The 17,107-nt window shown below is 41.8% G+C and overlaps 1 long non-coding RNA gene and 1 pseudogene across 2 annotated transcripts; one reads left to right on the forward strand and one right to left on the reverse strand.

The window, feature by feature from the left end:
• The first annotated feature begins 887 nt into the window (after nt 1–887).
• Nucleotides 888–12,413, forward strand: LOC121080624. Of its 2 annotated transcripts, none has more exons than XR_005825446.1 (3): nt 888–897; nt 11,481–11,630; nt 12,387–12,413. It is a non-coding gene; the product is annotated as an uncharacterized LOC121080624 (long non-coding RNA). The 2 variants fall into 2 exon arrangements; XR_005825445.1 differs by having other exon boundaries at nt 11,481–11,573.
• LOC121080623 lies at nt 9,877–11,238 on the reverse strand (annotated as a pseudogene).
• Nucleotides 12,414–17,107: the final 4,694 nt, after the last annotated feature.

Consider the following 17,107-nt stretch of genomic DNA (forward strand, 5'->3'; position numbering starts at 1 on the left):
TAAGTAGTTGAGAGAATCAGTACAGGAAAGACATGGATCTGTTGAAGTGGGTCCAGAGGAGGGCCACAAAAATGATCTGGAACACCTCTCCTACGAGGACAGGCTGAGAGAGTTGGGGTTGTTCAGCCTGGAGAAGAAAAGGCTCCAGGGAGACCTTATTGCGGCCTTTCAGTACTTAAAGGGGCCTTATAAGATGGGGACAAACTTTTTAGTAGAGCTTTAGCAATAGGAAAAAGGGTAATAATTTTAAACTAAAAGAGGGGAGACTCAAACTAGATATAAAGAAGAATTTTTTTACACTGAGAGTGGTGAAACACTGGCCCAGGTTGCCCAGAGCAGTGGTAGGTGCCCCATCCCTGGAAACATTCAAGGTCAGATTGGACAGGGCTCTGAGTGACCTGATTTAGTTGAAGATGTCCCTGTTGATTGCAGGGGGGTTGAACTAGATGACCTTTAAAGATCCCTTCTAACCCAAACTATTCTGTGATTCTATGATAATATATGGACTTTTATATATTTAAAACCACCACAGAGATGGTAGGTGGAAAGATGGCTTCTGCAAAGAGTTGCATCTTTACTGAACTGAAATGCCTGAGATGTATACAATGACTTGTGCCTTTACTAAATTGGTATGCTTGACTAATAACTTAGATTAGGCCTAACTGTGGATATACTTATCAGAAAAATCAACTTTGTAGACATGAGCTGTTTTCACTAAATGGTGCTATCAAATGCTGTACATTCCCTAACTTCCTTAATAAACATATATTTTGTTGAGTGCACAGGAATCAGTGGCAAGATTAAAGTAATCCTTTCTGATTTCTTATGTTCCACCAGTTCAAAACAGTAGGTGATTTAAGTACTACTTTGGCAGTCTGAGAATAGTCCTTCCGATTTGTGAGCACAAAAACAAAAGCTGAAACTGAACAAATGCATATTTGAATTTTTTTCTTTCCTACTTAATCCCACAGTCTGTATAGTTTAATAAGTAATGACTTATTAAATTGACTTTTTTCAGCTGGCTGGATATCATTTCAGTAAGTACCATTCTTGTCATGCTGGAAAGAAATAGTCCAAGGGTTTGATCCTTATATTTTGCTGGAAGGCAGGACTGAAGAACACAAGTGCCCTGTGGTCAGACTGAATGGCCCATCTAACCCAGGACTCTGTATTCAACAATGGCAGAACAGACTATGGCAAGGAGAGCTCACAAGCCATTTCCTTCCTTCTTCCCCAGCATCCTCAGTCACTGGTTATGGATGTAAAAGGGTACAACACTGCTCAGTCCTTCTAGGCTTCATTTAACTTAAAGTGTCAGAGATCACTGCTCTGGCACTTCTGTTAACATTTGACTTTTGTTATTATAAGCCAGTGCCTACATACTCTTTGCAACTACTATAAACTGGATTTATACTGCTCAAGCAGGTTTGTGATTATCTAAGTACATGATCAGGTAGTTTTTCAGGCATAATTGACTACCTCTACCACTACCAAATATTTATGTAGGGTATTTGAAGGAGCTAAGATATTTGGTTACCAACTGGAACAGCATGAGACTTACAAGTGGGATGGATTTTGCCATCTAACTAGAAAGGAAGGTCTTGCATTGTGCCAAAAAGCATTACATTTCAAGTCTTGCATGTTTGAGAAAAGCTTAAGATCAGCATCTTAATATCTGTGTACCTTTTGTTTTCTTGGAATTGCTAGATAATTGGTTTCCATTTCAGTTGTCATGAAAGGGCAATTTTACTTTAGAGCATGCAAGAAAAAACAGGAATTCCTTCAAGGACAGAGTAAGCTAAAAACAGTTCAAGGTACTAAAGCAGCAAATAGCATATTTACTGTGCAGTGCCCTTTATTGGACTGATTACCAGGCCTCTTAATTGAAAACTCTCTGTTTATCGTCAACTCTGCATATTATTGCACTACTGAGTATTCCTTCTCAACTCAGTTTGACCTCCATGTTTACTGACATATTGATTTTTAAATTCTCATTTAGTTAACTCAATACCATTAGAAAGCATACAGTCTTTAAAGAGTAAAATAATCTTAGAAACACAAGAGGCCTATTCTGGATTGCTTATTAAACATTTAATACTCAAATTCTGCATTTTCTATAGCTGCTTTCACTTCATTTGGGATCCATTCTTTGTTTTTAAATCTGGGATAGCTATTTTAATTATTGTTTATAATATTTATAATTGTTATAATTATTAATTACATAATAATTATTATATTAAACAGAAGGTGATGAGCCACTACAGCTATTCTCTTGCCTTTTGCAAAATAATTAAGGAGACCCTCAACCTTCTCCATAGCTGAAGTTGATATCTTCAGTACACTGGGAGAGCCTGCAGGATGTCTTCCCTTGTAAGAATTCCTGCTTTGTCCATGTAGCTATGAGCTAGGGCTTAACATTACTGCATTTGGTGCTGACTGAGTGTGGGGGTCATAGTTCACCTAAGCATCCTTCTTTGCTTCCAGGCAACAACGAGTTTCCTAGAGGGAGAAGTGGGGAACCTCTACCCCTGTTTTCCTGAGCTATAATATTTCTGGATTGCTCAAGGTGGCAGGTCTTTTGACAGCTGATCCCCAAGCGATGCCACAAAAACATAAATTAGAATGCAGAGGGGTTTTTGGCAAATGGCTCCTTCTAGCCTTTCTTCTAAGGGATCATCCAACTTAAAACAGTCCTACAATAACCTGGTTTTGGTCAAAAAGAGTAAAACCATGATTTGTGTTTCAGGAAGCAGTTCATCCACTGTGTAAGCAGCAACAGTGCAGTTTCCTACTTTTCATGATACTGAGGGTTAAGAAAAGCCAATAGTTGTCACAAGTTGAGAAGTACTTTCAAAAAATATCACATCTTTCTTAAATTGGTGACTGTTACTCTGACACCAGTTTTTAAGCAAAAACCATGCTGAGTTTTACCCTTGAGTCATTCCCAGCCCAGGGGAACACAGACTCAGCTATATTCCTATTCAAGTCATCAATAAAGGTAAATGTATTTGTACCAACACACAGCAAGAGTAATATCCAGCAGACATGTTTCACTATTTCAACTATTCACAACAGTCTATGAGCTGTTATTTCAGCATCTGGATCTTAAGACCTTGTTCCTATGTCCAGCAGTACCAGTAACCAGCTATGTCCTCTTCACAGAAGCTGTGAAGTATGCACAGCATACTGTGCTATATACAATGCAGTTTGAAAGCAAGACAGATTTCTACATTGACCCTGTAAAAGTTAACTGGTGACAATTTGGAATCTCCTGCTACTATATTTGAAATCCCATGATGCCTTCTATTGCTTTTTTTCTGGTATTACGAAAACAGTAGAATATTTTTAAGAACTTTGTTAGTGTTCATAGTGGACAACAATATCTGCCATCACTCATCTGTCCAGTCCAATGACAGATTATCCAACCACATTAAAATTCTTGTTAAGGCTCTACTGGACATTTTTCTTTAGTTAAAGGACCTTCTAGTCTCTTAGACTTGTTAAAGTATTCTGTACTTGCCTCTGTATCTGCACTGTGAATGTTTAGCGAAGCCTTCTTCACCTCTCTTCCAGCAAGGCAGGAGGGTTTTTATTGTTATTGTTGCCATTAGCTATAAAGACAGACATGAAGTGTATGTTTACAATGGATACACAAGTAGATCTAACCAGATTTGCAAATAATGATTCAAATTAATGTTAGACCAAATCAGGTACATCTTTCAGTGTTCTTCCCAAACTTCACTGGCTCTACAGAGAATACTCTCAGCATCTTGTATGCACTCCACTGTCATCTCTGTAACCCAACTATAGTAATTGTAGCAATTGGATTGAGGCAAGGAATATGTTAAAAGTAATGTGGGAATATTTATGTAGTGAATAAACTAGTGCCATCTTTCCAGAATAAAGCAAAATGCATTAAGATTCAAGAGACCTCCTTGCCATACTCAAGATATACTTTTAAATCAGAAACACACAGGGCTGCTTGTAAGGACTGTATTGCAACTACTTACACCTTTACTTAGAGAGCTACTGTTAGCATTCAAGTGATCTGCTCTTGGCCAAAGCTTATCTTGGAGATTCCCTTTGGCCTGTCACTTTCCTGAGTTAAGAAATACTGTGCTCTAATAAGTTTGTATAGCAGCTGCTTTCCTCTAGGAGGGGCTTAAACTCTGCAGAAGCCCCCACACCTACTGACTGTGAGCAGATTATGGGCAATTCATTTATAGTGCTACAAATTGGGCTCTGAACTGGAGGTTGGAACATAGAGGTTGTGCAAAAGAAATAAACATTAATGAAATGCTTTCTGATGTGGTCATCAAACAAAAAATTCATAAATTATACCTCATCTAAAGCTATTTGGCTGGATTGCACAACCAAATATTAGTGATAACCAAGTCAACATTACTTGATTAGATTTCTTGTTTATAATCAAATTCAAACTAATAGTACGGGCAGATGGTACTTCAAAAGGTCAGCTTTTAGATTTTTCTAGATGCTCATAAAGCAATAATCCCATGATTGAGAAAAACACCCAAACTGGCTTAAGCTACAGCTACATGATGGGTCAGTTGACCAGCCTAATATTGCCAAAAGACATAGGCCGCACTCTTCCTCTTCACCCACCTGTACTGATTTTGGCTGGGATGGAGTTAATTTTCTTCACAGTAGCTAGTATGGGGTTATGTTTTGTATTTGTGCTGGAAACAGTGTTGATAACGCAGGGATGTTTCAGTTACTGCTGAGCAGTGCTTACACACAGTCAAGGCCTTTTCTGCTTCTCACCCCATCCCACCAGTGAGTAGGCTGGGGGTGCACAAGAAGTTGGGAGGGGACACAGCCGGGATAGATGACCCCAACTGACCAAAGGGATATTCCAGACCATAGATCATCATGTTCAGCATATAAATTGGGGGGAAGAAGAGGAAGGGGGGACGTTTGGACTGATGGCATTTGTCTTCCCAAGTCACCGTTACGCATGATGGAGCCCTGCTTTCCTGGCAATGGCTGAACACCTGCCTGCCCATGGGGAGCGGTGAATTAATTCCTTGGTTTTGCTTTGCTTGCACATGTGGCTTTTGCTTTCCCTATTAAACTGTCTTTATGTCAACCCATGAGTTTTCTCACTTTTACTCTTCAGATCCTCTTCCCCAACCCACTGTGGGGTAGTGAGCGAGTGGCTGTGTCAGGCTTAGCTGCCTACTGGGGTTAAACCACAACAGTCCTTTTTGGCAGCCAACATGGGGCTCAAAGGGTTTGAGATAACAACAGATTTAACCAGAAAGTATTAGAAGGAATTTATAATTTTTCTAGCTGTTTAACAGTTGCTGATTATGATATTGACTTATTGGTTCTTGACATTAGGTTCTATTTTTTGCTGTACGTTTTAAAGACTGATTTTGGCTTTTTTGGTTTGCTGTACTCTTTTTGGTATTTTGCCTGGGAAATTTCTTATTAAAACACTGACCTTGAGCTTAATGTGGTATTTGGACTCTGCACTGGTATCATTACTATGCTTTGAGAACCATCTCATGGAAACAATTAACAATTACACTTTTTCCTCTGAGAGGTTTTTGGTGGTAGAAATACAGAACGGCACCTTCACCACCTTATTCTGTGATGTTTTCTCCCTCATTACAATAACTCTTCAGTATCCTGAACATCCTTGGGTAACCAAAATACTCCTATTGGTACTTCTTAGGAATGTTGTTTCAGCTTTTTCTAAGGTTAACCAGCTATTTAGGTTATCACTCAGGCCCCAAAGAAGTGTAGTTGTATTGGGTCTGGCTAGGATGGAGTCCATTTTCCCCATAGCAGCCCTCACAGTGCTGTGCTTTATATTGGTAGCTAGAAAGGTGGTGATAACACACCAGTGCTTTGGCTACTGCTGAGCATCGCTCCCTCAGCATCAAGGCTGTCTCTCCAACCTTTCCCCCACCTCACCAGTAGGCTGGGGGTGGGCAAGATCTTGGGAGGGGACATAGCCAGGACAGCTGACCCAAAGTGACCAATGGAATCCAATGGGATATTCCATACCATATGATGTCATGCTCAGCAATAAAAGTGGGGGGGGGGGGGGGGGGGGGGCATTTGTTATTAAAGCATTTGTCTTCCAGAGCAACTGCTATGAGTACCAAGGCCCTACTTCCCAGGAAGTAGCTGGACATTGCTTGCTGATGGGAAAGAGAGAATAAATATTTTTTGTTTCCTTTGTTGCCATGTGAGGCCTTTGCTTTTCTTTACTAAACTGACTTTAACTCAACCCATGATTTTTTTTCATCTTATTTTATGCCTACTGTCCTGCTGAGGAGGGGGAGTGATAGAGTGACTTGGTGGGAACCTAGTGTCCAGCCAAGGTCAACCCACCACAGTGGTTATGTATGGAAATGCATGTGGGAGAATATGGACAGGTATCTAGAAAGGTTGTCACCTCTGATGGTCTGAGACTTCACTCCCAACCAAGTGCAGGATCCTGATGAAGTGATAGAATGTTTGAAAAAAGTATGTCCTAGCTATTCCAAAGAGGCACAACTTATTGCACTGTGCTGGAGACTGGCCTATGCCTACCAAGTACTGTTCAGCACTATTTAGCACCCTCAAGGAGAAGAGAGGGTCTCTGAATCTGAAGACATACAAGCAGACACAGGCTAAACCAGAGACCCACCCCTCAACTCTATCAGTTGCCCCTATAGTCACAAAGAAACAATGGAAGCAGAGGTCAGCTTCTCCTAAAAGGGAGCAGGAGGGAGAATCAGAAGAGGCAGCTTGTTCTGCAGCAGAGCAGTCACAAGAACAGGAGGGGGAAGGGACTGAAATAATGAATGAGCCAGAAACCACATGATCCCTATCCCTAACTGAACTGTGAGATACGTTAAAAGATTTCAGCTGTCATCCAGGTGAGCTGGTTGCTCTGATGCTGGGATATTGGGTCCAGATCATTACTCAGGGACTGGCTGGGCATCAGTCAGTTGGTGGTGATCAGCTGTATTGTGCATCACTTGTTTTCTTTCCTCCTTTCCCTTTGGATTTCATTCCTTCACACACACATACCTCCTTTTCATTATAACTCTTAGTGTTATTATTATTATTGTTCTTCCATTTTTATTCTATTTCAATTATTAAATTGTTCTTATCTCAACTCTTGAGTTTTACATTCCTTTCCGATTCTCCTCCCCATCCCTCTGGGTGAGGAGGGAATGAGCAAGCGGCTGTGTGGTACTTAATTGCCATCTGGGGTTAAACAATGACAGCTGCATCAAAAGTAGTATGGCCAGCAGATCTAGGGAGGGGATTCTCCCCCTCTACTCCACCTGCAGTACTGCATCCAGCTCTGAGGCCCCCAACGTAAGAAGGCCATGGATCTGTTGGAGAGGGTCCAGAGGAGGCCACGAAGATGATCAGAGGGCTGGAGCACCTCTCCTATGAGGACAGCCTGAGAGAATTGGAGTTGTTCAGCCTGGAGAAGAGAAGGTTCTGGGGAGACCTTATTGTGGCTTTCCAGTACCTAGAGGCCAACAGGAAAGCTGGAGAGGGACTCTTTATCAGCGAGTGTAGTGATAGGATGCTTGGTAACATTTTTAAACTGAAAGAGGGTAGATTTAGATTAGATATTAGGAAGAAATTCTTCACTATGAGAGTGGTGAGGCACTGGCACAGGTTGCCCAGAGAAGTTGTGGATACCCTATCCCTGGAAGTATTCAAAGCCAGGTTGAATGGGGCTTTGAGAAATCTGGTCTAGCAGAAGGTGTCCCTTCCCATGGCAGGGGGGTTGGAACTAGATGATCTTTAAGGTCCCTTCCAACCCAAACCATTCTATGATTCTATGAAATAAATAAGGACAAAATGACCTTTCACTTTGGGATAACCAAGGACTCTTCTAAACTATTTTTAAAAGTCAACCAGTTTATCACACCTTGTCTCTGCTGCTCCTTCCTCCTCGGGGGAGGGCTCCTCACACTCTGCCCCTGCTCCAGCATGGGGTCCCTCCCATAGGAGACAGTCCTCCACAAACTTCTCCAACATGAGTCCTTCCCATGGGCTGCAGTTCTTTACAAACTGCTCCAGCATGGGTCCATTCCATGGAAGACAGTCCTTCAGTAATGGACTTCTCCAGCCTAGGTCCCTCACAGGGTCACAAGCCCTGCCAGCAAACCTGCTCCAGCCTGGTCTTGTCTCCATGGGGCCTCAGGTCCCACCAGGAGCCAGCTCTAGTGCAGGTTTCCCATGGGCTCACAGCCTCCTTTGGGCATCCACCTGCTCCTTTGTGGGGTCCTCCCTGGTCTGCAGGTGGGTATCATGTGCTCTACCATGGACCTCCATGGGCCGCAGGGGCACAGCCTGCATCACGATGGTCTTCACCACAGGCTGCAGGGGAATCTCTGCTTCAGCACCTGGAGCATCTCCTCCCTCTCCTTCTGCAATGACCTTGGTGTCTGCAGAGTTGTTTTTCTCACATATTCTCACTCCTCTCTCTGGATGTAATTTGTTGTGTGAGTTTCCCCCCCTTCTTAAATATGTTATCACAGAGGTGCTGCCACCATCACTAATGGGCTTGATGTTGGCCAGTGGCGGGTCCATCTTGGAGCCGGCTGGCATTGGCTCTATTGGACATAGAGGCAGCTTCTGACATTTTCTCACAGAAGCCACCACTGTAGCTCCCCCCCCCAAAAAAAAAAACCCCACACCCAAACAACCCACAACCAAAACCACCTTGCCAAGCAAACACAATATACACATGCTATACTTCTGGCAGCATCTAAATATTTTATCTGAATTACCTGGCTGTTATGATTGCTAGGCACCTAAATGGCACTTCAACTGTGGGGAGAGGGCAAGGGGTACAACTTCAACAGCAACAAAAACCTGAATACCTTGCCTAACCACAGTTCAATGTTAGCCAGTTTCATCTTTTCCAATATATACAAGTCCCAGTCTTCAAAAGAAGTCAAACCAAATTCAAAGAGATTTCCCCCCCACCATATGAATGAAACTATCAAAATAAAGCTAAGTATCACCTAGGATGCTCAGAACACAAAAGTTGCTTAGAAAGTGAAAGAACTGATTAGACACTGAAATAATGAGAATCTAGATGGAAAATGTACAAGCAACAATGGTAAAAGTAATAAAAGCTGATGATCTAATAGCCTGGTAACTTCCATCTAAAAAGAAATTAGATTTAATTAAATATTAAGAAAAAAAGACTGCTGAACTAATCACAATTCATTGACTTGTTATTCCCCCCTCTCCCCCCGGAAAATATTTTTACATTCCGGGAAGCTTGTCTTTCCTCAAGTTGCAGTATCACAACATCAAATTAAATGAACTAATTTTTTGTGTCCAATAGATGATTTATTCTTAGTTAGAGAAATGCATCAGATATGCAGAAAGCCTCCAATACATTATAAACAATAAGTCCTGCACTTTTCATACCACAACACAAAATTTTACCTTTGCAAATGGATTTCCAGCCAGATAGCTGTACAGGTATATGTTACAGAAGCAATTTTACCTAGTCAAAAGGTATAATTTCAGTGCTCTGACAGAAGAAGAAACAAAGTACAATATGACCAGCTATGCATCACCCCTTGAATGTTTGAATGCAAAAAGTATTTTCCAAAGCTACCCAGAAATTAAGTTTGGTTAATATTAACCAAGTGTTGTGGTTTAACCAAGCACCACGCAGCCGCTCGCTCACTGCCCCTCACTCAGAGGGATGAGGAGGAGAATCGGAAAGGAATGTAAAACTCAAGGGTTGAGATAAGAACAATTTAATAATTTAAACAGAATAAAGAGGTAAGAACAACAATAATAACAGCAACAATAACAATAGTAATAATAATAACAAAATGGAAAGGTGGGGGAAAAGGAGGTTTTTACAGAGGTTTGATTCCTCTTCTTATCGGCTCTGTGGTGAAGTTCATGTTGAGTTGCAAGCTCATTGATGTACACTATAATGTGTACAGGAGTCTGGTAGACAGAAGCTTGTTGGTTTAAGCGCCTAGCTGTTAATTAGGAGTTTATGGGATTGAGGCCCATCTGTCTAGGTTTTTGGAGAAGGCCCTAGCTTAATTAGAGCATCTGGGTTGCATTCAGAGGGTGCAGGTTTATGTCCTGCTGGTCTTAGTAGCATGGGCAAAAACTAAGAGAGTTTAACTCTTATTTATGGCTTTGAAGGCCTTCGGTTTAAAGTTGGTTATCCTAAGTTTCTAGGCGATGGTTGAAATTATGGGGGATGGGGGAGAAGGAGGGTTGATAGGGAAGTTAGGGTGGCAATTGGTGTGCTTGTGGGTTTGTTAGTATACCATTGTTTTATGTAGTTTATAGTGTTTGGTGGGAGTGTAATTGTAGAGCAGTATGTGAGGTGTAGATAGAAGAATAGGCCCAGTAGAGAGAGTATAGCGATGATTACAGCTGTAGTGGATATTTCTTGTTTAGTTAGTTCCTGGATAATAAGTCATTTAGGTAAGAAACCAGTTAGTGGAGGTAAGCCATCTAAGGATAATAATGCTAGCATTAGGGATGCGTTTAGTGTTGGTATTTTTGTTCAAGAGGTTATTATTGTGGATAGTTTTGATGAATTGGTTGTGTTGAAGGTGAAAAAGATGGTAGTAGTTATTAGGGAGTAAAGGTAGAAGGTCATTATTGTTAGTTTGGGGTTATATATGAGAATGGTGGTTATTCAGCCTAAGTGAGCAATTGATGAGGCTAGGATTTTTCGGACTTGCGTTTGATTGAGTCCTATTCATCCTCCAACAGCAGCAGATGCGATAGCTATGGTTGTTAATAAGGTTGGGTTTAATGAGGGAGCAGTTAGGAAGAGAATGGTGATGGGGGGAGTTTTATTGCTGTAGAGAGGAGTAGGGCGGTGGTTATGGGTGAGCCTTGTAGGACTTCTGGGAATCAGAAGTGGAAGGGTACTAGGCCTAGTTTTATTGTGATTGCTGTTGTTAGTAGTAGACAAGCTACTGGGTGGGTTAGTTGAGTGATGTCTCACTGTCCAGTGAATTATGCATTGATTGTGCTTGAAAAAAGGACTAGTGTGGAGGCGGTTGCTTGGACTAGGAAATATTTGATTGTAGCCTCGATGGCTCGAGGGTGGTGTGATTTTGAGATGAAGGAGATGATGGTGAGGGTATTGATTTCTAGTCTGGCTCATGCTATTACTCAATGGTTGCTTGAGATTGTGATGGTTGTCCCTAGTAGGAGACTTAAGGAGGAGATTAGTTTTGTGAGGGGACTCATTTAGTAGGAGAAGGGGTTAAACCATCATTTTCAGGGCCCAATAGCTTTTGCTTAGCTGACCCTACTAGGAAGTAATATAAAGGGAGTATGAAAGGTTTTGATCTCTTTTGTGTAGGTTCAATTCCTACTTTCCTAAAATTTTCAGGAAATGAGAGGGTTGGTGCACCTCTATGTTCACTTTATCATAGTGACCCTTAAGTGTTCAGGCACATTTCCTTATGTTTGGGTGTGTTTTTAGGCAGGAGGGAGGCCTGCGTAGCAGATTGGTATGCTGGTGTGTCAAAGACATAGTGCTAGTGTTAGTGGTAGGAAGTTTTTTCAGAGAAGGTGTATAAGTTGTTCGTAGCAAAATCGTGGATATGAGGCACGAACTCATAGGAAGCCTGAGGAGAGTAGTAGGGTCTTTGTGGCGAGGATTATTGGGAATAGCTCTGAGGATGGGTTGAGGGAGCTAGGGTTAATGAATAAGATGGCAGTAAGTGTATTTATTAGTATAATATTTGCGTATTCAGCTAGGAAAAATAAGGCAAATGGACCTGCGGCGTGTTCTACATTGAAGCCTGATATTAATTCGGATTATCCTTCTGTATGGTCAAATGGGGCGCGGTTAGTTTCAGCAAGAGTGGAGATGTACCATATTATTGTAAGGGGTCAGGTGGAGAAGATTAAGTATAGTGGCTCTTGGGTGGTGGCAAGGGTGTTTAGTGTGTAATTCCCACTTAGTACGATTAAAAGAGGAGGATGATGGCTAGTGTTACTTCATATGAGATGGTTTGTGCAACTGCTCATAGTGCGCCAATTAGGGCATATTTTAAGTTTGAGGTTCAGCCCGATCATAGGATTGAATATACTGCTAGGCTAGATATGGCTAGGAGGAATAGTAGGCCTAGGTTTAAATCTGTAAGGGAGAAGGGTAGGGGAAGGGGGATTCAAATAGAGATTGCAAGAAGAAGGGCTAATACTGGGGTCAGGGTGAAGAGTAGTGGGGAAGAAGTAGATGGTTGTATGGGTTCTTTGGTGAATAATTTTACTCCATCTGCTACGGGCTGTAGAAGTCTGAAGGGGCCTACAATCTTTGGACCTTTTCGGGCTTGTATGTAGCTTAGAACCTTTTGTTCCACTAGTGTTAGGAAGGCTATGGCAATTAGGATTGGAAGAGCATAGGCTAAGAATATGGTGAGGTAGATTGGGAGTAGAGGTTGAGTCATGGTTGGGCGGGGAAAGCTAGGGAGAGGATTTGAACCTCTGATTAAAGGGCTTAAGCCTTTTGCATTTGCCAGACTCTGCTATGCTAGCGACCCTTTTTTAGGGGTTAAAGGTGGGTGGCTACTTAGGCAATTTAGTTGAGGTCATTGCTTGAGGGGAGAGGTGTACTTCAAGCATTGGCCTCACTTTCCCAGTCCTTTTGTACTGGGGAGGGTCCATCATAGATAGAAACCGACCTGGATTGCTCTGGTCCTTTTACTTAACCAAGTTGTCCATCCCTCATAAGAGGTTCGTAAGAAGAGGGAACAGGATGGCTTAGCATCAGAAACATTGACTTGTATTTGTAACTCTATTCTTTTAAGAGACCATTCTGGGTTAAACAACATTTGTTGCTGACCTGTATTTCTGATTACATATGGTCCAATTGTATAAATTTTTGGATTTGGTTTAGTTAATTTAAGATCAAGCGTTAATGGGGTTGTTGTAACTGTGGCGGTGGTAGGAACAGTGGTTAGCATGATTGTTATTTTGATCTTATAAGTCAGAGCTGTTCTTGGGGATTCCTTTCCTAGGCATATTATAAAGATGGGCTCGGTTAAGGTAAAATTGTGCCAACTTTCCTGTGAATTAAAGCACATGGTTGTATTTAGAAGGGTAAATTCCTTATCTACCTTTCTGACATTAATCAGGGTGTCTCCCGAAATCTTGGTGTTATCCTTTTCATTATATGTTTGACACCCTACTTTTATCCTATCTCCTAATTTTCCCCATAATCGGTCGACTTTGTGTACATCCTCCCGGTCCCATTGATTCCTTTGGTACACCTCATTTTCAGAAAAAACCACCATAGCTAGTTTCGTCTTTGAGTCCACCTTTCCCATTATTCCAGTGTGTTTTTTTCTGGGCATGATTCCAAGGCCAGTTATCAGGCTCTTGGTTGTAGGCAAGAGAGAGGGTACAAAAAACCACAAATGGTTTAAACCCACTATTGATCATTTTAAGAATCTAAACGTTCCTCATATATACACATAAAATCTGTTTTGATCAAAAATATCTTTGTTTGAGTTGGGGCTTACTGATAACAAATTGGGCAAGACTGGCCACTGGCTCAGTTCCAGACTCTTTTGTTCTATATTGTTTGTTGTGGTGCCCTTCCCATATGGTGGATCCACAACTGCTCAGGTTCACTTACTTGCCACCCACATTGTTCCCATTTGTCCGAATAAATTTAAGTTTCAGTTCTTTTTTATCTGGGGTTACTTTCCTCGAAGTTGCAGGGGCTTTCTTGATCCAGGTATGGTGAATCCAAGAATTCTGTCCCTCAACCTTGATTGCAGTGTAGGTGGTGAGTAGGACTTGAAAAGGTCCGGTCCACTGTGGTTCCAGGGTTTTATCTGTAAAACACTTAACGTATACATAGTCCCCTGGTCGTATATCGTGAACAGGTCCATCCAGACCCCTACTGCGTGTTCCCATCGCAGGCTTCTCAATTCTTATTAATTGTTTGTTTAGTGCCACCATATAGGAAGTCATTGTTTCTTCACCAATCTGTGAAGACGTCCCCTTTTGTACCCCATAGGGTCGTCCATATAAAATTTCAAATGGGCTAAGCCCCTCTTTTGCTCTTGGTCTAGTTCAAATTCGTGTAAGAGCTAATGGCAAAGACTGGGGCCAAGTTAGATTTGTTTCTTGACCTAACTTGACAATCTGTTGTTTGATTAGATGATTCATCTTTTCTACCTGGCCACTCGATTGTGGTCGGTATGGGGTATGTAATTGCCAATCTATTCCTAGATGGTGGCTGATCTGTTGCACTATTCTGGACACAAAATGTGGTCCTCTATCCGAGGACATTACTGCTGGGACTCCAAACCTAGGTATTATCTCTTGGAGTAGTATTTTGGTCACTTCCCGGGCTTTAGCAGTTCTGCATGGGAAGGCTTCTGGCCAACCTGAAAAGGTATCTGTTAGTACCAATAAATATCGATACCCCCCCTTTTCTAGGAAGTTCCGAGAAAACGATCTGCCAATGTTGCCCTGGAACGTTTCCTCTACTAACGTTCCCTAGTTTTATTTTATTTGCTGTATTGGGATTATTGCGTAAACACATTTCACATTGCTGAGTCACCTGTTTTATTACAGTATACAAGTTTCACCCTATCAATTTCTGATTTAGACTTTTACATAAAGCATCAGCTCCCCAATGCGTCTTATTAATAATAGGGCTGTGGTCCATATTAAATTGGATGGTACCACTATACGACCATCCCTTAAATAAGTCCACTTATTTATTTTTATTTTATCATTCATGTCCTGAATTACCTTTAAGTTTTCTTTAGAATAGTTTGGCTCCTGATCTGTACTTACAGTTTGGATTTTATCGTCTGGTATTAAGGATAATTCCTCCTTTCCTACCTCCTCTGTTACTCGTCTGGCCTCATGGTCGGCCAGGCGGTTTCCAATTTCCAAATCAGTGCCTCAATGGGCCATCTTATGTTCTTCCTTCCTGGATGACCCTCTTATAACAGCGGGGGCCATTCCTCACATCAAAGTCTGGCATGGCATATGTTCCCACCGCTCAGCACCTACTGGGTTGCAGCCAACAGTGGAGCTCAAGATTCTTCTTGGTGGCAAACACAGAGGCCAACCCAGTCTTGCCCTTGACTATGGGAGGAGGCACCTGACCAACCTTATTCCTTGTACTTCGTTGTCAATGCAGAGTTTCATCTGCACATCCCATAATAAGTCACTGTCATGGCAAAACACACAGATTTACATTAGTAGATCTACTACAGAGTGTATTTTATTTCACTTTTTCTGCCAATATCCCCACAGCCTTGCTGACCAAGGGATATTGTTTTTATCTGAACTGGGCAAGCCTCCCCCTTTATCATTTTTACTGTAACAGGTAAAGCATTTTTCACCTTTCCTGGAATTAATTTTCAGATACACCTGGTTAAAAATTTCTTTTACTTCAGGGAGGTCCTCTTTTCCACTTTTCTGTTGAATTAAAGATAAGCTCAATATTTCAATTACTTGATCATATTTAACTTTTAATTTCATTTCCCCTTCTTTAAACGTCTAGATGTTCTAATAAATCTCATCCCAACAAAGATTTTGGTGAATTTGGCATTCTTATTTGTTTTCTTAGTTTGTACTTTAAAGGTTTCAGGATGTTTTCCTGGTGGCCAGCAGCTCCCACACCTGTAACAATTTTTTTTTTTTTTTCTTTTACTGAAGTTTAACAAATAAGTTGGTTTTGTATTCACTAAAATTCCACCTCATTTTTCCTAGTCCCTGATTTACCAGAACCCCTTGATGGTTCTTTAGCTTAATATGGAGAAATAGTGTGAAATGGGGACAATGGACATCGACTGTGATTGTATGTGTCTGCTAAACGAATGTGGGTATGGTGACTGGTCATGGGTGCGGTGTCTGGTCACATAGGCACATAGCTTTGAGGAGACAACTACAGTTTTGGGGAGACGCCTGCCCTTCTTCCTCTAACAAAGGGGCTATTTAAAAAAGAATGAGAAAAGGATGAGAGACATTCCAAGGCTATCTAGAGGGAGGGAGTGCTAAGTCTCCTTGCTGAAGAAGATCGGATGGTCACAAGAACATGAATCACCTTCCCTTGCTGAAGAAGATCGGATGGTCACAAGAACATGAATCACCTACAAACCTGCAAGACCACCACATTCCAGGAAACGGACTGATAAGCTAATTAACATACGAAGCGGGTTTAGGTAACGAATATGTATAGGCGTTAATTGAATATTCAATTGTTTTATTGTATAAATGTGAGATGGTTCGTCACTTGGGGCATGCACGCTTGTGGAGGAGCGATCCCCCGTGCATCTGCGCGCAATAAACATACCTACTTTATAACTTTCGAGTTATAGAGTCTAATTCCCCACGTCAGTTTTGGCGAGCCAGCCAGGAGGATTTCTGCTCGGCTGAGGGACCAGCTGAGGAGCGGACGCTCCTAGGCGCGCCCCGGGAGATTTCCTCGGAGGAGCCTCCTCTTCTCAGCTGTTCCCCCGGGAGCAGAAGAGAAACCCCTGGATCCACGGATAAAACGGTATGTTTAGTAACGGGGCGGCTGGTGAGACGCACGGAGACGTCCGGCGCACAGTGTAGTCCCCAGGAGGAAAGGTACCTTTGGAGGGGGTTTGCTGACCAAGGGGTGGCCGCTAGCGATCTTGAGGGCAGATCGAGCAAACCCAAGGTTACTGTCATTCCTAAAAGCCCGGAGGCCTCGTGACGGAAAGCGGGGGGCGGGACGGAATAAAGCAGAATCTCACAGGAACAAGAGGGACCTCTTAGCAAAAGTAAAAGGGAAACTTTTGCGTAGGAAAAAAGGAAGCTAAAACCTTCCTTTAGGTTGTCTTAAGAATTGGGGAATTCCTAGAATATAACAACTGAAATAGCGCTCTGTATCTTGTTTGTTCTATGTGTTGTCTTGTTACATGTTCAAAACTTGGAGTTATGAAATGTATGTTGAAAAATAATAATATTCTGGTAATTCGTGGCAAATAGCGGAAAACTTAACACTCTGCTTAAGACCAGGAAAAATTGGGTTTTGTTTGTTGTTTGTTTTTTGGCAATTGTTCATTGAAATGCATACTTTGTGAACTGTCAGTGTTCCTAAAAGTTGTACATA

This window comes from Falco naumanni, chromosome W, assembly GCF_017639655.2.
Source record: "Falco naumanni isolate bFalNau1 chromosome W, bFalNau1.pat, whole genome shotgun sequence".
In the NCBI taxonomy this organism is placed as follows: Eukaryota; Metazoa; Chordata; class Aves; order Falconiformes; family Falconidae; genus Falco; species Falco naumanni.